General features: G+C 44.5%; 2 long non-coding RNA genes across 2 annotated transcripts in view; both read right to left on the bottom strand.

Moving 5' to 3' along the window:
- LOC112547619 (uncharacterized) overlaps positions 1–20516 on the bottom strand; it is a 34782-nt gene that overhangs the window by 3684 nt on the left and 10582 nt on the right. The window lies entirely within an intron of this gene.
- Positions 1740–10086, bottom strand: LOC142819928 (uncharacterized). Its single transcript, XR_012897612.1, has 3 exons — positions 9525–10086; positions 5868–5987; positions 1740–1883 (listed from the first exon to the last, which is right to left on the bottom strand). It is a non-coding gene; the product is annotated as an uncharacterized LOC142819928 (long non-coding RNA).

Genomic DNA, 20516 nt, shown 5'->3' with positions numbered 1-20516 from the left:
CTTAGTAATCAAGGTTGGCTGGCCCCAGACCTCTTTGGCCAGTAAGCAGCAAGCCACCCTGCTGCAGTCAAATACCAGCTAAAAGTGTCTAATCATCAAGGTCTATCTTTTCCAGAAGAGCATTTGGGGCAGCTTGGGCGAAGCCTGGCAGACTGGAAAGAGGATTTGCCTTAGTAATTCTTCCCACTCCCCTCCCCAAAGCTAAACGTTCCTCTCGAAACGGAAATAAAACCTGCTGAGGGATGAGTCCTGACTCGCCGTCCTGTTTGTCAGGGTGTTTTGGAAGCCTCTTTTTTTTTTTTTTTTTAGAAATAAACATGTGACAAGGAGAGCCAGGCATGCCATCCTCTGCCTCTGGCTGCACGTCATCCCATAGGACAATGGCCACTGGGTTGAGAATCAAATGGCTAACGGACTAACACAAATTCTGTGTCGGTCAGTGCTGTGATCAATTGCTGGGGACATGGATCCCAGCAGCAAAAACCAGTGCTGGTGACTGGAGAGCAGCCAGTTTAGCAAGATGATGATAATTGTTACAGGCAACATCAGTGATCCAGCAGGACCACAGATGTTGCTGAACCAGAGAGCTCTGATAGCTGGGAATGGGGGCTGGCTGGGAGTTCAGTGGCAAAGTGGCCAGCAACTCAGGCCAAAGCATAGTTGGGGGCCAGAGATGGGAGTGCAACCAGGAGGGGAGCCTGCCAGCCAGGAAGCTGGCGGCCCCCTACGGGAGCATGGAGGGCAGCGGAAAGGGACCAAAACTGATCTCCCTTGATCCAGCAAACTCCCTCATTCAGAACCAGTCAGGTCCCAAGGGCGCCGGACGAGGGAAGTCCAACCTGGATTAGCAAGGAAAATTACCTGCTAAAGGGCTGTCTTGTTTAATAACAATCAGTTGCCCAAATATTAGGGTCTTGGTATGAGTCACTTATGTTATCAATATGCAACTGGCTGCTTTCCTTTTCCTGCTTTGGGGTAACAGTAACTATCTATGGGGCTAGTGTGTTAGTCAGCAACTATAACCAGGGCCGGCCCACAACATTTTGGCACCCGAGGCAGGGAGCTCAAATGACGCCCCCATATCTCCTTGCTTGGGCCAAAACTTTGAAAGGTCTCAATTTTCTGAGTCCCAGTCTGACACCTGAGGCGGCCACCTCAGTTCGCCTCATGGTGAGGCCAGCCCTGGATGTAACTGTTACTAAACCTTTGCGCCTTTTAAACTATTTCCAAACTGCCGCTTCAGGATGGTGTTTGCTCGGCAATTCCTGCAGTTCTGGGGCTGTTTGGTGCTCAGCATTTGGGATTTATTTTAAGTCAGAGTCTGTGGCTGCCATCATGGCTCTTTGTTGCTGATAGATTTTGTGAAGCCCAGAAGTCCGGTGACAGTCCTGTCCCAAAGCACTGGGTATGTGCAGTTACGAACAGGAAGTACCGCTCAAACTTGCATGGGTGCTGCATGCCATCCATGTAGCCTTATACAAAGATGTGTAAACATCAGCTTTAAAGACCGCCGTCTCTTTGGACTCTGCAGGGCTAGTCTGTAAATGTAACAGAGAAGATCAGGATTAATTTTCTGATTCAAAAGCTGATTCTTTACTTTTCACTCACCCCGCGTGACAGATCTTTCTCGAAAGCAAACTGATTTCTGCGGTGGTGTGGGGACCGTTCCTGAATGAGCAGGATTCTCTCCCCCTCCCACTTCCCGCCTTGCTTCTTCTCTTTTGAAAAACAAATCTGGTTCTTCCGACAAAACGATAACACTTGTGCTTCCAATCCTGCTCACCCCCGGCCTTGGGTTTGCATGTGTAAGTGCGGATTATGAATGCATGCTCAGGGTCTGATATTTCTAGGAAGAATACTTTATAACTGAAATCTCTCTTCTCCTGGGGATGAAAGCAAAACAAATTTAAGGATTAAATCACACAAAGGTATAATCCCCAAGGGAAACCTACTTTAGTTATTATGATTATATTAGGATGTACGCCTCGGTACGGCAGAAGCCGTGTGAATACCATTTCAGTGGGGAATAATTTTTAGTCTTACTGCCTATAGTACATTATAATGCATTTCTGGGGAGCCTGATGAATAGTAACTGCAATGCTTAGATTTCTTTGCTTTCTTCGGTTTATGTTGGTGTTCCTAACCCACTCTCCTTTGTTTTGGTCTTGTTTGTTGCTTGGTTGAAGATCGGGCTGTACACAATAATTAAGTTGGAGGATCGCTAAGCAAATGTTAATTACATGTACTCCATAATGTGTGTGCTTCATGTTTATGTAGGGTTTGAAACAATAACCACATATGAAGCTTTTTGAATACTAAAGTCCCTGACTTCCCAGGGGGTAGTCAGTGACACCTGTGTTAAGTGAGTGTCATTCATTTAGGAATGTTTGATACACACTTAGCATGGGTTTGATTACACAAGGTGCAAGGCAACAGAGAATCAGCACCTGTTTTTGAATCACACACTGATACTAGGTATTGGTCCCATAAGTGTATCACACTAATACAGCAGGGCAGTCCCCCAAACCAGTGTGTGGGGCTGGTATTTGGTAGCAGTGCCCTTTGGGAGTGATGACAAGACCACATAGCACATATATCATGTTTTCCAGGCTCTGAATGCTAGACCAGAAAGGGAAACTATTAAAATCCACTACTGGAGAATGTAGCTATGAAATCCAAAGGGATGCTGTGTTGAATGTGCAGTAGACAGCAATCCTGATGCTTAAACAATTAGGAAGTAAGTCAGACTATTTACTTTTTTTCCCTTTTATCAGCTTTGTGCATTGCCTTTTAATTTTGATTGGCTGTCCCTTTCTTGTATTCTGAGAAGGGTAAAAAGGAGCTCCAAATTTACTTTCTCTATATGCCATTCATTATTCTATATATCTTTAGTTTGGTCATCCCCATTTGTCTCTTCTGTCAGCCAAATACAACTTCTCTTTTTTTATCTCGCCGCCTGTAGATCTCTGTCCATTCCTCTAATTGTTGTCATAGTCCATCTCTGGAGGTTTTATAGCACTGTATTCTCTGGGACGGGGTGACCAGAACTGAGCACAAGATTCCAAGTGGGAGTTCCCACTGATGTATGTAACGGCATAATAATTCATTAATCAGTATTGTTGCAGCCTTGTTTGTCCTAGGATATGACAGGGTGAGATAATCATAAAATCATAGCATATTGTAGGATGGGAAGGGATCTCAGTAGCTTATCTTGTCCAGTCCCCTGCACTCAAGGCAGGACTAAGGGTGTGTCTACATTGCACCATAAGCTCGAAATAAGATACGCAATTTGCGCTCCACCAATTGCGTATCTTATTTCAATTCTTTTTCGAAATAGGCTATTTCAAAATTTGATGAATCTACATGGTGCCAAATTTTGAAATAAAGCACTATTTTGAGACATCCCATATTCCTCATGGAATGAGGTTTACAGGGATGGTGAAATAGAACTTCCACTATATTTTGAAATAGTGGATGCATTCAAAAGACACGGGATACCTCTGGTATCCCGAAATAGTATTGCAGTGTAGACATACCCTAGTAATAACTAGACCATTCCTAACAAGTGTTTGTCTAACCTGTTCTTAAAATCCTTCTATGCGAGAGATTCCATAACCTCCATAGGCAATTTGTTCCAGTGGTTAATTACTCTGACAGGAAGTTTTTCCTTATGTCCTACCTAAATGTCCCTTACTGCAATTTAAGCCCACTGCTTCTCGTCCTGTCCTCAGAAGTTAAGGAGAACAATTTTTCTCTTTGCTCTTGCAACAACTTTTCATGTACTTGAAAACTGTTAGCATGTCCCCTCTCAGTCTGCTCTTCTCCAGACTACACAAACTCATGTTTTTGGTCTTTCCTGATAGCTCATGTTTTCTAGACATTGAAATGGGTTTACTGTTCTCCTCTTGATTTTCTCCAGTTTGTCCACATCACCAGGGCTCGACAAACTGTGGCGAGAGCTACTCGCCAGTCCCACACCGCACATGCGCCAGAACGGTACTGCGCATGCACGCAGTGCCGGTGAATGGGGCACACGGAGCGACCGGCTGAAATCTACTCACCATGGGCGAGTAGAAACAGCGGTTTGTTGAGCCCTGCACATCACATCTGTCCACTTCTACCCTTTCCTCATTTTCTGTTATTGTCTTTCTCCCCTGTGGAGTAATGGGCCTACCCTGTCCTTGGTCTTACTCTTGCTTCCATTATATTTGTAGAATATTTTCTAGCTAGTTTAATCTTGTTTTGTGCCTTGGTCTTTCTAATTTTATCCCTACACATTTGTGTTGTTTAGTAATAGTTCTTTGTAATTTGATCTAGTTTCCACTGTTTGTAGGACTCTTTATTTAAGTTTCAGATATTGATGATCTCCTGGGTAAGCCAAGGTGGACTTTTGCCGTACTTCCTCCCCTTCCCATACATTGGGATAGTTTACTTTTATACCTTATTATAATGTCTCTTTGAAAAACTGCCAGCTCCCCTTATACTTGCTTCCCATGGGATCTTACCTACCAACTTGCTACATTAGCAGAAATCTGCCTTCTTGAAATCCATTCTCTCTACTCTGCTGTTTTCCCTTCTACCTTTCCTTGGAATCATGAATGCTATCGTTTCATGTTCACTTTCACCCAGACTGCTTTTTATCTTCAAATTTTCAACCTGTTTTTCCATATTTGTCAAAATCAAATCTAGAACCTCCTCTTCTCTAGTGGCTTTCTCCACCTTCTGAAACAAATTATTTCTAGTGCATTCCAAGAACTTGTTGGATAACCTGTGCCCTGCTGTATTATTTTTCCAACAGATGTCTGGGTAGTGGAAGTCCCCCATCCCCAGTCATCACCAAGTCCTGCGCATTGGATGATTTTGTTAATTCTATAGTAGAACCTTACTCTGACTCATCCATGATTTTTACCCCTTGTATCCCTACTCAGAGGCTTTCAACAAATCTGTCTCCTGTTTCCATCTCAACCTCAGTGCATGTATATACATCTTTGAAATACAAAGCAACACCTCCTCCCTTTTTTCCTGCTTGTTTTTCTTGAGCAAATTGTACCTGTTGTGACAGACCCAGACCAGCTGGTTGCTGCACACTAGAGGAAGGAAGACATGCTGGACTCTTTGGGTGAACAGTTTTCTCTTCCCTGAGCCGAGTACAGCATAATCAGGCAGGCACCTGGAACCTATTAAGAGCTTGTTGGAAGCAGCAGGCTAATCAGAGCACCTGCAGTCCATTAAGGCCTGCTGGGGCTTGCTTATAAGGCCTTCCTGCAGAGAGAGCATTTAGCTCAAGATCTCAGAGTGAGAAGGTGCACTGGGTGAGAGCTGAGGCCTACGAGCAAGGCAGAGTGCCTCAGGTACCAGAGGAAAGGTACTGGGAGGGATTGTTTGGGGTAGTGGTCCAGGGAAGAAGCTGCCAGACTGTGAGTTAAAGAAACCCTGTTGTTGCCATTGCCTTCAGGTACTGAGGCCAGAACTCAGAGTAATGGGTGGGCCCAGGTTCTCCCCAACCCTCTGCATGCCACTGCAGTGTCTGCCCGGGGGGAGAGGGGCTAGGACTATGGAAGGTTTTCATCAGAAACTGTGGACTAGCCTATGATGAGTATGGCTCCATAGGCTGTGACCCTGGCTTCTAGAAAAAGAAGAAGCCATGTGTAGGGTCACAGCGAGCTTTTGAGGCAAACACTTTTTGCCAAAACTGCAGGGCTTCACTACATCAATAGCCATATACCAGTTGTGTATATTATCCCACCAAGTCCCTATGATGCCAACTGAGTCATTGTTCTGCTTATTCACTAGTATTTCTGGTTCTTCCTGTTTTTTCCCTATGTATCTTGCAGTAGAATTTGGTCCAATAAAAGATGTTACCTCACCATCCTTGGCTTGGTGGTATTTCAGTGGAATTCTCCACCCATTCTTAGTAACATAGAACATCTTGCCTGCTTTTTTCTTGTAATGACCAGTGCACATTGGGCATGTTTTCACTGAGCTGTCTGGAATGATTAGAAGGACGGGGAATTTTTTGTTAATAGTCTTGGGGAACTGGGGAGGTAGAAAAAGCAAAAGGAATACCAACCTCCAATAGACTGACAAGTCCATCCTCTAATACTATTCCTATTTGTGCTCTGTAGTGATTAGGCATTGCTGTCAATGGAGCCTCTGTCTCAAGGAGCTTACAGGCTTAATAAATGCAGCTTTTCCTCTTAGTAAAACAATTAAACAGATATTTGGAGGGGAGACCCACTAACATGTAGAAAGTCTTGAACCCTAGGCAGCAAGCCGCACGGAGGCTTTATAGGTCATTGAGGGAGTCAGGCCTGTCAGCAGTACTGCGGGTTTATCAAAAATAAAATCTTGCCAATGAAGCTTGATTTCTTTATGTAGATGTACAAAGAAGCCTTTGTAGTTAATAAACTGTTTGATACAATGTCTCATGAGATCACTGTCTCTAAATTAATTCACTAAGTCCAGGTGTATACTAGACCCAGAAGGTCCGCTTAAGGTACTCAACTCCAGCTACGTAAATAATGTAGCCAGAATCCACATACCATAAGCTGAGTTTGGCTGTCTTCATAGTGGGAGGTTGATGAGAGCAAACACTCCCATCAGCTTCCTTTACCCCTTGTAATTGGGAGGCATACTGACGCTGACCAGCGGTGCCCTCAATGTTTGATGTAGTGGGTCTTTACTAGACCCACTAAATCAAACACCAGAAGATCGATCTCCGGCGTGGCAGGTGGAGACATGGCTTTACATGGGACTGAAAGGGTCATAAACAAGAGAGTGTTAGCAACTGTTGCCATATCCCATTAGTGTGGTTTTGGCAGTGATCATGAAGAAGAAGAAGAGCAAAATTAATGAAATTTGCTGATGAAGAAAATTGCAGAGAAATAATACAAATGGGCCTAGAAAGATTACAAACAGGTGAAGAAGAAAATAAGATGTTTCCCTTGGTAAAATGCAAGATAATGCATCTGGAGGAAATCATCTGAACTGTAGCTATTCCATGGGAGGCTGGGACATCGAAACCTGTAAAGCTAAAAGGGTTTCAGCACAGTAAGGGTATGTCTACACTACAGCACTAATTCGAACTAACTTAATTTGAATTAGTTAATTCGAACTAAGCTAATTCGAATTAGTGCATCTAGACCTAAAATCTAGTTCGAATTAGCATTTTGCTAATTTGAACTAGCATGTCCACACTGAGTGGACCCTGAACCGAGGTTAAGGATGGCCAGAAGCAGTGCCGGCAGGGCATCAGAGGAGGACTTAGAGCGTGGAACTGCTGTCTCAGGCTAGCCGAGGGCTGTGCTTAAAGGGACCCGACTCCCACCCCGGACAGACAGTTCTCAGGGGTTCCCCGCTTGCAAAGCAGTCCTGACTTGGAGTACCCTGAGTGCCCACACTTGGCACATCACAGCACTCGGCCATCAGCCCAGCTGCACTTGCCTCAGGCTGCCATTCGGGGGGGGTCAATCGGGGGGCTGCAGGAGAGCTTCCACCCCGAGGAGCCCACAGAGCCACCCCAGTCCTCCCCATCGGGGGCTCGTACCCCATTCCTCCCTCACCTCCTTCCACTTACCCCTCCCAAGCCCCCCTTCCTGATGTACAAAATAAAGGACACGTGTTCAAAAATAGAAACTCTCTTTATTGAACAACACTCAGGGAGACTGGGAAAAGGAGGTGGGAGAGGGGAAGAGAGAGGGTGGGAGAGGGGAGGGCAACTAAAATGATCAGGGGTTTGGAACAGGTCCCATATGAAGAGAGGCTAAAGAGACTGGGACTTCTCAGCTTAGAAAAGAGGAGACTGAGAGGGGATATGATAGAGGTCTATAAAAGCATGAGTGGTGTGGAGAGGGTGCATAAAGAAAAGTTCTTTATTAGTTCCCATAATAGAAGGACTAGAGGACACCAAATGAAATGAATGTTCAGAAAGTTCTTCTTCACAAAGCAAATAGTCAACCTGTGGAACTCCTTGCTGCAGGAGGCTGTGAAGGCTACAAGTAGAACAGAGTTTAAAGGGAAGTGAGATCAAGTCATGGAGGTTGGGTCCATGGAGTGCTATTAGCCAGGGGGTAGAAATGGTGTCCCTTACCTCTGTTTGTGGAAGGCTGGAGATGGATGGAATGAGACAAATGGCTTGGTCATTGTTTCGGTCCATCCCCTCCAGGGTCCCTAGTGTTGGCCACTGTCGTCAGACAGGCTACTGGGCTAGATGGACCTTTGGTCTGACCCAGTACGGCCATTGTAAGCTCAGGGCTCAGGGTCGGGGGTCTCAGTGCACCACTCTGATTTTCATGCACACCTGCTCCTGGGTGGCCAGGCTGGCAGCTCTCCTGCCCTAGACGGCCACTTTCCTGTGCCTAGTGCGGAGGTTGTGGATGAGGTCCACGATGTCCACACTAGACTAGGCGGCCGCCCACCTCTTGCGGACCTGGGCAGGCTCCCGGGAGCCACCAGCCTGGTCCCGGGAAGAGGCGGAGGGCTTGGTGACAGCGGGTGGCTGGCTCAAGCCATGCCAGGTGCAGGGTCTGCTGGCTGGGTGCTGGCAGGCTTGCACCTGGCACGGGCACCGTAGCCAGCCCGGGCCCCTTTAAGGGCTCCGGGGCCGGGAGGGGGGCAGAAGAGTTTCCCTGGTGGTGCCCAGAGTGGCCACCAGGGAAAGCTGGGGAGGGCTAGCCTCCCACTAGTTTGAATTAAGTGGCTACACACCCCTTAATTTGAACTAGTTAATTCGAACTAGGCGTTAATCCTCGTAGAATGAGGTTTGCCTAGTTCGAATTAAGCGCACCGCTAGTTCAAATTAAGTTCGAACTAGTGGTTTGCATGTGTAGCGCCTATCAAAGTTAATTCGAACTAACGTCTGTTAGTTCGAATTAACTTTGTAGTGTAGACATACCCTTATAGTGTTGGCTGCATATGTAAGGTCATCACATCACAGAACAGGAAGATAACCATTTCTGGTTCTAGACACTTTCATTCTACAAGAAGGCTGCTAACACTCCAGGTGAGAACAAGTGCTTCCTGTCTACCTCTCGCAAGACCTGTCCTAGCCCCTATTTCCATAATCCTGACACAGCAAACAAGTTTTTCTGTCAAGCAGAGAAGTGCTGTTATTGCTTTTATACAGATGGGGAAATGAGGCACAGAGAGGCTAAGGGACTTGACAAGGCCACACAGAAAGTCTTTAGAGGAGCAGGGCCGTGAATCCACTGGACCATCTTTTCTTTCTAATCTTGCACAGAGAGGCTAAGGGACTGGACAAGGCCACACAGAAAGTCTTTAGCGGAGCAGGGCCGTGAATCCACTGGACCATCTTTTCTTTCTAATCTTGCACAGAGAGGCTGAGGGACTGGACAAGGCCACACAGAAAGTCTTTAGCAGAGCAGGGCTGTGAATCCACTGGACCATCTTTTCTTTCTAATCTTGCACAGAGAGGCTAAGGGACTGCCAGTCCATCTGCAGCCTCAGCCCTCCCGCCGCCCTCTCCTCCCCCGGGATACACCTTGCCCAAGGTAGAGAAATGGTACCTTTGCACTGGAGAACAGTTTCTACGAATCAAATATAAGCCTCTCTCAGCAGTCTGCGCTCCCCTCGCTCGCCGATGTTTATGCATTCTCCCTGGCGGCGGCACCAGCACTGAATTTCCACTGCGGAGTGGCGCCAGAGACAGCCTGGTATTCAGGGGTGTTAAGTAGTTTAACTTTACAAGGTCATTCTCCTCCCTATGGCCAGGGCTTTGAAGAGGTTTCTTGACCTGGAGCATCAGGAGCTAAACTCAAAAGTGTGTTCACCACTGTGGAGCTAATGAAGAATTTCTGTTAACATGACTTACATCAGTTGCCATAGCAACAACGGTTCTTGATTATTATGGAATAGCCAAGCAAATAGCCGTCTGAGGCCTGTGGACGTTCTCGGTAAAGTGGGGGGTATGGAGCTTCCTGTTGTTCCACCAGCCGCAGGACTGAATTTTTCAACAAGAAAACATTTGGACAAGATTTTTCACACAAATGAGTCCCATTTTTCAAGCAGCGTCTGAGACACAGGGGAGGAGGGAGAGAGGGCTTCTGCCCTTCACCCTCCCACCTTCCACAATTACCACAGCTAATGGGAAAGTTCGCCAGCTCTCCCCCAAAACAACATATCCCCTTCCAAGCACACCAGACTGTCTCCATCAGGCCATGAGTTGGTGCTGCAAATCAGTGGGCAAGTTTGTAATCTTTCGTGCAGAGGTTCTGCATAAGTGCTACCACATAGCAGGGTCCGTCCAACCCCTCCGCTGTGCCCCATCAATCTCCAGTGTAGTGGGGATGTTGCCCCTAGAATGATGCCTTCGATTCCAGGCACCTCGGTACCAGGAAGGTGTTGACAGGCTCAAACAAGAGCGCCAAAACCCCTGGAGGCCTGGTCCACAGGAAAAGACAAGGGCTACGTCTACACTGGCCCCTTTTCTGGAAGGGGCATGTTAAGTTCACCTATCGTAGTAGGGAAATCCGCGGGGGATTTAAATATCCCCCGCGGCATTTAAATAAAAATGTCCGCCGCTTTTTTCCGGCTTTTAAAAAAAGGAAGGAATAAGAGCCTCCGGAAAAGGGCGCTTTTTCCGGAGGATCGGGGCCAGTGTAGACGCTCTTTTCCGGCTTTTTTAAAAGCCGGAAAAAAGCGGCGGACATTTTTATTTAAATGCCGCGGGGGATATTTAAATATCCCCCGCGGATTTCCCTACTACGATAGGTGAAATTAACATGCCCCTTCCGGAAAAGGGGCCAGTGTAGACGAGCCCCAAGGTGAACTAAACACATTATAAATAACAAAGAGTCTCCAAGGTGCCAAAGAACTAACCAAAATGTATAGTATCATGAGCTTCCAAGGGTAAAACCTACTTCATCAGGTGAATTGGAGTGGAAATAACAGAAACCATGAGGCATATATAACAGCAGAAAAAGTACCTGTCAATTGTCGGTCCCCTGTTAATTAGGCTAATTAAGTGGGCTGAATGTGTCTCACAGCTTTAGCTGTGGAAATGTAGATGTTAAAGGCAGGAGAAATTGTTTTTAACATTACAGACAAATACGGCTGTCCCTCTGAGCCTTTTTTTTACATACATTAGGCTTGCCAAAAAGGCAATACAAGAGTGTGAGAATGGCTTGCAAATATTTGAAGGCTGTGAACAGCATGAGTCATGTTGTGGCTTTAAAGCCACTGGCCACAATAAGGCACAAAGCTTCCTGATGTGCAGCTTTTGGAGGGGTGCGTTGTACTTGTCCCCTCCCATGGGACAAGTTCCACTGGGTGATATGGAGAGGGTTCTCCTCCCCTATGCTCCCCACCAACTGGGGGATGCCTGGTGCAGCCCTTGGCTCTGATAAGAGACATATTACGCATCCCCCTATTTACAATGGACAGTTGGTAGGCAGGCTCTGAGGATAATGATAGCCATAGCTATAGCCACAGGCGCAAGAAGGAGTGAAACAAAGGAAGGATATCTGTGTTCAGGACAGTGTGACAAGGTGCCACAGCCTAAAGCTAAAGAAGGTGCCTTTGGGTTAGACAGAAAGGAACCTCCCTAATGGTAAGACCCTTTCAGCAAGGAGAAGACAGCAGGAGTGGACATGAGGTCCCAGGACTGGATACATCCACAGAGAAACTAGATCAGCGAGATGTGACTGCCTGAGAGGTCGTGAGGTCTGGATGTTACGGCCTGAGAGGTCTCAATTCTGTGATTCTGCATCAACATCCGGGTGTTCTCTTTACACAGTGAGACACTGATCCATTCTCCTCTTCGTATGCAGAGACCCCCAGAGTCCCTGCACCCGCCCCACTCAATAATGCAGGCTGCTGTCTAACCCCTCTGGGCAGAAAAGACATGTCACCTTGAGCAGCAATCAAATAAATAATAGACTGCTGCACTGTCACTCTGTCTGGGCAGGGGGTTGGGGGGTAGCAAAGGCAAGAGCTTGCAGGTCTGTGACGATCACGAGGAAAATGTCTCCAGCACTACTATGGGAAAGGGGGAGTCATTTAATTCCTTTTTTTAAAAGCAGAATCAGCACGTTTCTTATTTTTAAAGCAACAAAAGGAGTTTCTGCTGAAAAGGGATATCCAAGAGAGGGATATTTTCCATGTGAAAGACCAGGGTATACTCAGGACTGCGTGAGAAGTGTTGCTAACACTGATAGTGCATCTAACGATAGTTTTTAAACAATCTTATTTATGGAATTGACTAGAGAATTCTATTCCCACCCTAGAATGCTATAGGACGATGCAAGAAAACTATAGGAAGGAACATGTTTTTATTCAGTTCTGTAACTTTGTAGGATAATTTCTGCTGGACTCTTTTGGTTTCTTCCCTACCGAATTTTGTAGGGCTTTTCCATGAAGTACGTTGTATCTTTCAAGTGCTTTACAAGGTTAAACTGGCTTCAATCCTCTGTCCTTCCTTTACAGCTGCTGCACATGCTATGGTCCCTCTGAAATGCCCCAGACCTAAGGCTGGCTCACGCTCATCAGCCCACCTGTAAAACCTGAGCTACTTGTGCTGTTGGGCCAACATCATTGGTATTTTAAATGTGCAAAATTCCCCTGACATCAGTGGAGCTTCGTCTCTTTATGCCAGCAGAGAATTTGTCCCAGTCTAGGCCCTGTTGGTTGCAGTAGGACTTATGTGGTGTGTGGGCCTGGTACTGGCCTTTTTTTATAACAGTGATTGGAATTTCACAAATCCATTCTCCTCTGGATGTGGACTCAGTTGGATTCAGGTGGTTTTAGTATCTGGGTTAGGGACCGGCATTGTCTTAGGATGCAAAGCAGCTTCATGTTTTTGATCAGTCCTCAGACAGGCTACACTGAATGTCTGTGCTGATGTCTGGGCATTTAGGCACAGAAAACAACAACGCATACAATAAAATGTCACTGCTGTCTTTGGCAAAAAGAAAGAAAGATGCTAAGACAGCAACACCATGTGGAGAACTTCTTGGGAGAGCAGAGGACTCCTCCGCCTAGTCCTCTTGTGCATATCAAAGGAAACCCAACATTCTGTGCTCCCATTTCTACTACTGACTTGTGCATTCCCATTTTCTTTTCTTTTCATTGCTAGCTCTGTTTGTAGTTATAGCTGGGTCTCCACAGAGTAATTTACTGGCAGAATCTCTCCCAGAATCCAGCTTGAAACCAAGCTGTAAAAACAGCTGAGAGTGTAAATAATTCATGCAGACAATATGACTTTTTTATGTAAATTCGGTGCATTAACCCTCTATTATAATGATGGACGACAGATATGGGCGACGTTGCCTTGGTAAGAGCTAATGGATGGCCGCCATAAATTCACTGCACATTTTATTGTGTTGCAGGAAATTGTGCCTTCAGGCAATGCTGTTTACTTTTATGTAAAACTCAGGGTTCCCTAAATATTACAAATATTTTACATCCAACTCCTCAGCATTTGGGCACAGCGCACAAATCAAGCATTCTTCATGTGAGTTGTAATTAAAGGTTTGTTATTTTTTTCAGGGACAATTATCTAAAACTATAAAGAGAAATATTTTTCCCTTTTAGATGTTCAGTCGTTGACTTATTAGTAATCCTTTGAAGAAAGAGATATTAAGTAACTGCACCATATAACTTTGCATTAGGCTGTATGTCCTGTGCATAGCAGATTCAAAAATAGTTTCTTATTACTAGTTTTTATTTTTACCATTCCTTGTGCTTATTTACACATATAATATTCTTTTTTTCTCTTTGCATATATTTCTGTCTATAATTTATATCTACTTTTTCAGGGTAATTCTTTGAACCATGTCCTTGAGGAATTCATCTCAGTAAACACAGAAACTTGAGTTCATTTTTGGGGAGTTTCAAATAAAGATTTTGTTTTGTTAGTTTTTGACTATTCTGCACATGCCTTAGGTAAATTGGGCTTGGGCTTGGGTGATGGATTTGCTCAAAGTATTCAAAATATACCTTACTGGCTGAATTTTAAAATTTTTCTCCAAAGGTTTGGGTGTTTTTTAATGTATAACTAATTCTCTCTACTCCTGTCTGCTGTTTTACTTTTCAGTGCAATGCAACTTTGCAAAACAAAACAAAGAATAATCATTTGTCAGAAAAGATGCCACTGTCTTCTATCGTGTCAAGTAATACCAGTTTGTAACAAAGGTAGTTAGCATCTGGAATAAAAGCATGCTTGCCCACTAGCCTGTGTGATAAAGACCAATTACTAGCCCTGAGAAACATATGGACTAAAATATTCTCCCTAATATTTTCATCAGATTACTAGATGCTGCATTAGAATTAATGAAAAAAATGGATTGTTAATTGTTAGACGTCCTACTAAATTCATGGCCATAAAAAACACATCCCTGCAGAGCCGGCCCAAGGTATGGGCTGACCAGGCTACTGTCCGGGGCACCCCATTGTAGGGGGCACCGCGCGGGGCTGCCGGACCACGCAGGGGTGGTGCCATGCATGCGCCGCACTCCTGGGGGCGGCACCGCGCTTCTGGGGTCCAGGGCGTATGAATGGCTTGGGCCAGCCCTGCATCCCTGACCGTGAAATCTAGTCTGCTCTGTGAAATTTGGTAATTCGTGTGCTTTTACCCTCTACTATACAGATTTGCAGGGGGGAGACAATATTTCATATTTCTCAAATTGGGGACAGGGGACTGACTTAAAAGGGCATCGCAGGAGGACCACAAGGTGATTTCTGGGAAGTTGCAGTATTGACAACCTTACTTCTCTGCTATGTTCAGAGCTGGCCAGACAGAGAGCAGTGGCTCTTGACTGAGGTATGTCTAGACTGCATCCCTCTGTCGGCAGAGGGATGCAGATTAGGAAGGTCGACATTACAAATGAGGCAGGGATTTAACTATCCCATGCCTAATTTGCATAAAAATGGCCACTGCGTTTTGCCGATTCAACTCTTTGTTGGCAAAAAGCGGCAGTCTAGAGGGGGATCTGTCAAGAAAGAAACCTCCTTGCCATCCTTCTTTCTGCACTGCTGCTGGTGATGGCTCTGCCTTCAGAGGAGGGCTCCCGGCTAGCAGCCGCCTCTCTCCAGCTGCCCAGCTCTGAAAGCAGCACCTGCTACAGCAGCAGTGCAAAAATAAGGCTATCAGTACTGCAAGTCCCTCTTCGCCAATCCTTCTTGGGTGAGAACCTCTACAAATGCAACACTGAGATTTCAGTTTTAAATAGCTGAAATCATTAAATTTGCAATTTTTAAAATCCTATGGCCCTGAAATTGACCAAAATGGACTGTGAATTTGGTAGGGCCCTGAAATTTGTAAATCACGCATTCTTTTAACATTCCCCCAAATCTTGTTCTTTCAGAGTCCTGGATACAGACAGTGGTCTCTCCCTGACAGATTTTATTTTCTTACATATGTGGGAAAATGCAATGAGTAAAGTTGAATTTGCGGATTTTCAACTGAACTAGCTCCAGTAGCAATGTATTAGACTTTTCAAGAGACATTAATTTCCTGAGCAATAAATAGAAGGCACATTGTAATGGAAGTGAAAAAACACTTATTAAATAAGAGTGGAACGCAGCAAAAAAAAGTCTGCTAATGAAATCACAATCTTGTGAATCACATGTGGTAATAAGTGAAAGACTAACAGTTTAATTGCATGTAAACGTATTTAATAATTGGATTTCTTTTGCTTCTTGGCTGTGCGTGTAGCTTCAACTATATTAGCAGTGTCAGAGGATAAAAGTGCGTGAGCTATAACCAGGGGCATTGACTCATTTTTTTTTCTTTTTTTCAGTTTTTAGTATTGACTGAGCTTCCTAAATTTGGACTTTCAGATTTTGCACCTTATTCTTCTGACGTGTTTTACTGCCCTCAAGCCACTTTGCAAAATTCATAGCGGCTTTCACATGCTCTGATGCTTCTTGGGACCAATTCAATCTTGAACAATAGACGTGTGAGCAGCAGAGCCAGGAAATGTCACGCTGGAGATCCTGGGCTTATTCCCCAATAACATTTTGATTTGTAAAGTATTCCACTATATAAAACACACACAGGAGACTACATTAAGAACATTAGATCACCATATCCAGTAAGACAGAAAGGTGACTTAAAATACAGACAGACAGCATGGCCTGGGATATAAACAGGACAGGCTAAATATTCATTGGAAATGTTATGACAAAATGTTTTCAATATTTTACATTCTTTTTATAGTCTTTTAACACATTTCTCCTGGGACTGCCTTTTGCCTTAAAAAACTATTCAGTTTGTAGCTATACAACTGAAACTTCCCTTCCTATTTCTTATGATAAACATTTTTTTTTCAGTTTCCACATTCGTACACTGACAGCTTTCCAATTTTGTATCCTTAATGTATTTTCTCAGTGAAAAATACAGTACAGTAGAGGTGGGGCATGAGGGAAAGATGTGAGGGGGGAAGGGGTTCAAACTACTTTGGTCTATTTCAAGTGGACATTTCTGTAATCCAAGATTTACACATTATTTAACAGGCTCCGTTTTTTCCCTTTGTAGGGTACCGAGACATTCATGGTTCGGCAGTTCAGTATTATAAGCTGCTTAATGACATGCACGGGAGAAATTAACCTATTGTTCAGGTGCTTGATCTGTTTTGGACCCTTTTGGACAAATGGTTGTCATGCTATTCAGGCCAACTGGCTTTCATATCCGTGATCTGCCACAAGAGCAAGGAAACATTTGGCAGCCTTGGAGAAGTAGCTCTTCCCTTCTCAGTGCCAGTGAGCCAGATGTGTTAGGTTGTACAGCTCACAGCTGCTGAGATGAAGAGTCTTGTGTTCTGGGATGAAAAGGAGACTTGAGAGCCAGGGAGCTGCCTTGTGTTTGCGGTCTTTGTGGAGGACGCGCCTCCGGTCTGAGTGATGAACTCATCTCTGGGTCAGTCCAAGCACAGTTTGCAGCTACAGAGTGATCCAGATTAGAGAGCTTCAGAGGGGGTCAGCAAGGGGAATTGCAAGAGCCTTTCTTCATTGTTTGTTCCGAACGGGTATTCTTTGTGGGATTTCCCAAATTGCTGTTTCAGAGCCGCCTAGCATGTCATGCATTACTGAATTGACACTCCTGGGCATTGGGGGCAAAGTTTGAAGAGAAAACGTAGCCAGCAAAGCAGGCAGCAGAGTGTTCCCATTACAGCAACTGGCAATGGAAAGGCTCAATTGCTGGTGAGTCAAGTAGGACTTGAGGCCCCAGCATTGCAGCGAACGGTGTTGCCAGTGAGGCAGCAGTGTCCATCTCATGAGCAAGAGGTGATGGTGGGAGGGGAGCCCTGTGGTGACGATTCCATAGTTCAGTCCATTTTTGTCCCATGATACTCTGGGGCAGTTGTCATATGGGCCTGTTTAAGAGCTATCGGTGGTAGACCTATGAGGGCAGAAAGAAGGAAATGCTGATGAGGGAGGAAAGTGACAGGAGAGGTGAGGCTACAAACCACAGGAAAGAAGGCTGGGCGTTTTAGAAGGTGTGGCAGTTGGGAGGATGGTCATTTTAGTACCCAACTGACAAAGCCTGTTCCACTCAGGATCAGGCCTGTGAAGCCACTGTGACAACCAAAGAAACTTCCAGAACAGTTTCCCAAAGCTGACCACTTCCTCAGCTGCTCTGCGGCCTGCGTACAGACATTGGCACCTCTAATCTGGTCGGATGTCCACCTCAGCCCATGAGATCCCTGCCTTCCCATCTTGAATGGCCCAAGTGTCTACCAATGCAAAGGGCTCTCTGCAGCCAGCTTTGTGCATGATGCAGAGAAGGAGGGAACTGGGGACTCATGGAGGGGGCCAACGGGAGAGAGAGTTGGGGAAAGGGGCACCTCTATCCAAGCCCACTAAGAAGGTTGGTTTTGGTTCATTAAGGGGCTGTGGAGTGACAGGAGAGGTGAGGTGAGTGTCCCCTGGGCTGACTCACCCAGCTCTAATCTCTAAAAGCAGCTTTGTCAATATATAATGGAGACTTTACAGGGGCTTCCCTTCTCAATTTAATACATCTAAGTAGTGCACTCTGCATATGAAGAATAGCTATGTTATCAGAAAGCATTCAAAAACATATGTTTTAATGAAATGTGTTGACAACTGCTGAAGTAAAGTTTTTGTTAAGTCTCAAGAGTTTAGCCATGACAAGCAGTATTAATGAATTGAATTAATTAAAAAGCATTTCAAGATGAAACAGGGTCTGCTCTATGTAAAATGCTCTATACATTAGACAAGCATTATGGAAATCACTGCTTTGTACTACACTGTAATGCAGCCATTTATAAAAGCTTCCCCAGATCCATGGATAGCAGTAATTTGGGTTTAGCGTGTCTTTGAAATTCATTGAATACAGCATGTGCTATTTAAAAGCATGAAATCTGGATCGTTCCACTTCTATCAAAGCTCTTCTGCCTGGAAGATTGAAACTCGGAGCTCAATGTTATTGGAGCAAGTGGCATTGTAGGTGAAAACAGAACCAGGCACATAGCACCAGGCTTGGATGGGCAGAGGCCAGCGCAGGTGTAGAAGACACATGGCTTTTGAGAGCAGGTCTTCTGATTAGCCTGGGATTAGGGACTGGTGTGAATCTGGCAGGTGAGCGATTGCACTAGAGGCAAAGAATGTTCTCTTTCCTTCACGGCCATTGAATCTTCTCTGCCACTGTCATAGAATCCCCTCCCTATTCTAGAATCCCTGTTCACCAACCTTTTTCCTGTGCCCAATCTTTGTTTTCACCTCCTCCCTCCCATTACTATTAGTAACCATTAATAAACAGCTGGTGATTAGTCTGTCACAGAGAAACTCAGTGGTGCCACATGGCAAGATTACTCAAATACTGTACACATTATCCATTTCGACCAATGCTCACTTGGGATTTTCTGCCTTAGGGAGCTATATAGTTAGCTCACAAGTGACCAAAATGTCACACAATACCTGAGCATTGATACCTGCAAGCAAAATCCCTGGGTAAGCATGAAGTAAGCTTGCATTAACAGGAGTGTTGTGAGCAAGACATGAGAAGTGATTCTTCTGCTCTACTCTGCACTGATTAAGCCTCAGTTGGAGTATTGTGTCCAGATCCGGGCACCACATTTCAAGAAAGATGTGGTGAAATTGGCGATTTCCGGAGAAGAGCAACAAAAATGATTAAAGGTCTAGAAAACATGATTTGTGAGGGAAGACTGAAAGAATTGGGCTTGTTTATTTTGGAAAAGAGAAGACTGAGGGGGGCACACGATAGCAGTTTTAAAGTACTTAAAAGGGTGGTACATGGAGGAGGGAGAAAAATTATTCTCCTTGACCTCTGATGATAGGACAAGAAGCAATGGGCTTAAACTGCAGCAGGGGGGATTTAGGTTGGACATTAGGAACAATTTCCTAACTGTCACGGTGCTTAAGCACTGGAAAATATTGCCCAGGGAAGTTGTGGATGTCACTGGAGATATTGAAGAGCAGGTTAGACAGACAACAGTTAAGGGATGATCTAGATGGTACTTGATGCTGCCATGAGGGCAGGGGACTGGACTTGATGACCTCTCGAGGTCCCTTCCAGTTCTAGTGTTCTATGAATCTGTAATTCTAGCAAAAGAGCTGGGAATGTTCCAACAGCTGTCTGGAGTTATGGGGCTGTTTTAGCTTATTCCTAAGCAAAATTCCATCAATAAAAAGGTGGCTTTGGTGGCCATTAGAGCTGGTCAAAACATTTCCAGCTCAAGAGTTTTCTGTTACAAAACAACATTTTGAATAAATGAAACATTTCCACAAAATCATATATATTTTAATGAAATTTCCTAGGAAAAAAAATCCAAAACTTAGTTTAGGCAAAAATTGACATTTGGTTTAAAATTAAAATTCTGTTGGGAAAGCTGTTTTCCCCAGTTTTATATTATGCTTACGTTATTGTAATACATGTCAGTAGCAGTTGGGCTCACAAGGACCGGTCACATCCTATCATGGCATTGCTTTAAATAATATGACCTGTCCTGGTAGATCCAACTGTTACTGACATGAAATAGTCTATTCGTTTATTTATATTTTATTTTTAAATCGTTAAAGGCAGCTGCTAATTAGTATTGTGTGAAGCAACTAACCTTCTTTGCTAGATCAAAGTGTGTCTCTTCAGTGTTGCAATGAAACAGTTTGACATTTTTGTAGTGCATGGCTATCATTTTCTTTTTTGGAAAATTACATGTCATTATGCACTACTATTACTGACATGTAAGAACAATATACAAAAAATACATTTCAGAATCAAAATTTTAGCATGAGATTCATTTGCAAATATTTTCCAATACAAAATTGTATAAACATTTTTTTTCAAAATTTACACTGTGTGAAATTTCTAAAATATTTTGGGAATAAAAATGAATTTTAAAATGTCAAACATTTTCAAGGTGGAAATTCCCAGTTTCAGTCAGGGATGTGTCTACACCGCAGGGCTTAACTCGAAATAAGCTCTGCAAATTGAGTGAATTGCGTAGCTTATTTCAAAATTGGGAGCACTCTTCCTTCAACCTCCCTTACTCCTCATACAATGAGGGTTACAGGAATCGGAG

This window comes from Pelodiscus sinensis, chromosome 25, assembly GCF_049634645.1.
Source record: "Pelodiscus sinensis isolate JC-2024 chromosome 25, ASM4963464v1, whole genome shotgun sequence".
NCBI classification, from domain to species: Eukaryota; Metazoa; Chordata; order Testudines; family Trionychidae; genus Pelodiscus; species Pelodiscus sinensis.
This window is presented reverse-complemented; position numbering and strand designations above follow the sequence as displayed.